Here is a 3,931-nt window from a genome sequence, read left to right as displayed (position 1 = left end):
CAGGCAGCCAAGCTCCAGGTCGGGTCCATCGCGGGGCCCACTGTCGCCGGCACTTCCCCGGCTGGGTGGCCCTGTGGCTTCATGCCCGACACTGCCAGGCCCAGGCCCGGCTGCCCCTGGCCTGCCCGGAATGTGGCCATTGCTGCCGACACGCCCCCTTCTTGGCACTGCACTGCCAGGTCCATGCGGCTGCCACTCCAGACCTGGGCTTCTCCTGCCACCTCTGCAAGCAGAGCTGCTGAGGCTGGGTGGCCCTGGTCTGCATCTGCGGGTCCACTCGGCTGCCAAGCGGCCCCTCGCCTGCCCTGAGTGTGAGAGACGCTTCTGGCGACGAAAGCAGCTTCGAGTGCATCTGCGGAGGTGCCATCTCCCTACGCCTGAGGCCCGGCCATTCACATGTGGCAGTTGCGGCAGGAGCTTTGCCCAGTGGGATCAGCTAGTTGCTCACAAACGGGTTCATGTAGCCGAGGCCCTGGAGGAGGCAGCAGCCAAGGCTCTTGGGCCTCGGCCCAGGGGCCGCCCGGCAGTGACTGCCCCCCGGCCCGTGGAGATGCCGTTGACCGTCCCTTTCCGTGTGCCTGCTGTGGCAAGCGCTTCAGGCACAAACCCAACCTGATTGCCCACCCCCGCGTGCACACGGGTGAGCGGCCCCACCAGTGCCCTGGTTGCAGGGAGCGCTTCACCAATAAGCCCTACCTGACTTCACACCGGACCTCACACCGGCACATCCACACTGGTGAGAAGCCCTACCTATGCACTGAGTGCAGGCGCTGCTTCTGCCACAAACCCAACCTCTGTCTCAGCAAGATCCACAAGCGTCGGAAGGGTCCACCCAGAGCGCCCCCAGCGCCGGGAGCACCCAGCTTTCAGCCGGTCCCTGGAATCCTCAGCAGAGCTCACCGCACAGGCTCCACCGAGACCTGCCCAGGAGCCTACCCCCGAGCCTCTGCTGGAGGCCCCCGGAGAGGGCCCCCAGGACCAGGCAGAAGCCCCCCATCTCTCTACAGCTGCGATGACTGTGGCAGGAGCTTCCGGCTGGAGCGCTTCCTGCGGGCCCACCAGCTGCAGCACACGGGGAGCGGCCCTTCACCTGCACCGAGTGTGGGAAGAACTTCGGCAAGAAGCCCCACTTGGTGGCCCACTCTCGGGTCCACTCAGGGGAGCGGCCCTTTGCCTGTGAGGAGTGTGGGCGCCGCTTCTCCCAGGGGAGCCACCTGGCAGCCCACCGTCGTGACCACGCGCCCGAGCGGCCCTTCGTCTGCCCAGACTGTGGCAAGGCTTTCCGCCACAAGCCCTACCGGGCAGCCCACTGGCGCATCCACACCGGCGAGCGCCCTTACGCCTGCCCCGAGACGGCGGCAAGAGCTTCAGCCAGAAGTCCAATCTCATCACCCACCGCAAGAGCCACGTCCGGGACGGCGCCTTCTGCTGTGCCATCTGTGGTCAGACCTTTGACGATGAGGAGACACTCCTGACCCATCAGAAGAAGCATGATACCTGAGGGCAGCGGCATCATTCGGGAGGAAGCGAGGCAGTGGGGCGGCAGGGCCTGTGCTGCTGTGAAGCCAGGGCTGGAGGGGCAGGCCCTGTTAGAGAGGGAGGCCAGCCTCCACGCCTTAGGCCAGGGAACCCACTGCAGAGCACAGGGACCCGGCCTCCAGCTGGGGTTTGCTGAGGTTCCCTCCTCACTGTCCTGTGCCCTGGAAAAGTAGCAGTAGCACCTGTACCCACCCCTTCGGGGCTGCCGGTGGACAGGATGACCCTTCTCTGGTGTTAACGCCTTAATGTCCCTGCCTTTTGTTTTGAGCTCCTTCGGCTTGTTCTTGGAAGTAGGTGTGGTGCAATCCTTAGTAAAGAGCGCTTGGGAAGCAAAGTGGACCAGCTGGATACAGCTGGGGGAACCTGTTGGCCTTGTTAGGCAGTCCTGGGAGGTGAAGCCAAGCTGTTCAGACCTGTCCCACCCCAGCCCTCCCACCTGCCCCTGCGTTGGCACCCAGTCTTGGAGAGACCCATCTGCTGTTAGTCTTGGCTTCCCCTTCCTTCCTAGAGGTCAGTTCTGGTTTCTGCACAGGTCACCCCATTTGATTTTTTAAAAAGAAATATATTTTTTATTGATTTTAGAGAGGAATGGAGAGGGAGAGAGAGAGATGGAAGCATCAGTGATGAGAGAGAATCATTGATGGGCTTTCTCCTGCAGGTCCCCTACTGGGGATCGAGCCTGCAACCTGGGCATGTGCCCTGACTTGGAACCTAACCGTGACCTCCTGGTTCATAGGTCAACACTCAATCACTGAACCACACCAGCCAGGCCCATCTGACTCTTTATCTACCACCCTCCCCATGCCTAGAGCACCCCCTGGCTGTCAGCAGTCCTGTGTCCAGGGTGTTGTCTGAACACCCCAGTCATCTTTCACACCTTCCAGAACCCCACATGCTGTAGAAGGATTGCCCGGCTGATATCGGAGGGAGATGGGGTGAGTTTCCTTTTCCACATTTCTAGTGTCTGGATGCCTAGCCTCTGCTTGAACACTTAGGTGACAGGGAGTCCCCACCTCCTGAGGCCCTGGTTCTATCGTAGGATAATTCTAATTGTTAGAAGTTATTCCTTATAATGAGTGAAATCTGCTTTCCTATAATTTCTACCTATTGGGCCTTGTTTTATTCTCTGGAACTAAACAGAACTACATAGATAGACATAGATAATTCCTCTGTGTTTTATTTTTCGTAGTGAAATATATATCCTAATCTCTTAGCTTATTTAAAGTAAAAAGTTAGTTTGGGTCAAAGAAGTCCTTTTGTACTACATACATTGCTTTTTAGGATTTCCATTTGAAAATTATCTATGAAAATAAAAGTATAGAGGAAGACATGACCTTGAGAGCTATCAGTCTCACTACATACATAGAATTATTGCTTTCAGTGGGGAACTATAAATCACCTATCCTGACCACACACAACCAACAAATACTTAGTGAGCAACAACTAAAGGTGAGACATTGTGACAAGTATTGAAAGATACAGAAAAGATAAATCTTATATTTTAGGAACTTATTTATTTGGTGAAATAAATTATAAACACAAAATGCTTAATAAGTAGAAGTTTTCATAATGGTTCATGATAGCAATTGAACAGGGTTTAATTGCCACATAAGTGGTATAGAAAATAATTGATTTTTTAGAAAGGCAAGAACTTCAAGCTAGTATGATTGATGGAAGAAGTATGATTTGAGCTGGACTTGACAGAATGGTTGGGTAGAACAGCGTGAGCCAAAGTGAGAAGGTGAGAATGTACAGAGTGCTTTCAGGGAGCAGTGAACAAATCAGTTGGGCTTCGGTGGAATCCCCCGGTGGCAGATAAGCCTGGAAAGATAGATAGGGTATAGTTTGCCAAATATTAAGGCTTTTGGGAAGTTGTATGTATCCTTAGAGACAATGGAGAACATGGAAGATTTCTGAGGGAGTACAGAATGCCACATCATCAAAGCTGCTGTAATGTTTTAGGAGGATTGGGCTGCCTAATAGCACGGACTAGAATGAACATCCAGCTAATGGGCTCTTTGATTTGGCCTAGCTGTGTGGTGACAAAGGCATGGAGTAGGATAATAATGAAAAAGATGGGAAGGAAGGAAAATAATATAATTTCGTATATGTGTGTCACATGGATGTGTGTGTTTAAGTAACAGTTTTCTAATGTAAGAAATAGTTTATAGGATGACTCAATAGGATTTGGTGATTGACTTTACAAGGTGAAAGTGGAAGGAGGAATAGTTAAAGATTATTTTGCTATTTTAAAGTTTTAGAGACAGAATATTCTATTTAGAAAATCTGGGGACGTATGCTTGGTAATACATGTTGGCTGTCTAATCCAGAGCGTCTTGGTTAGCAAGTAGCAAGCTATCTTTATTTCTAATTTTTAAGCCTTTCTTTTTAG

General features: G+C 52.5%; 1 pseudogene; it reads left to right on the top strand.

Annotated features, from left to right (window-relative positions):
- LOC102239605 overlaps positions 1–1,712 on the top strand; it is a 5,218-nt pseudogene extending 3,506 nt beyond the window's left edge.
- The last annotated feature ends 2,219 nt before the right edge of the window (positions 1,713–3,931 follow it).

This window comes from Myotis brandtii, unplaced genomic scaffold (genome assembly GCF_000412655.1).
Source record: "Myotis brandtii unplaced genomic scaffold, ASM41265v1 scaffold29, whole genome shotgun sequence".
NCBI classification, from domain to species: domain Eukaryota; kingdom Metazoa; phylum Chordata; class Mammalia; order Chiroptera; family Vespertilionidae; genus Myotis; species Myotis brandtii.
Note: the sequence above shows the minus strand (reverse complement) of the source record. Positions and strands in the feature narration are given on the sequence as shown.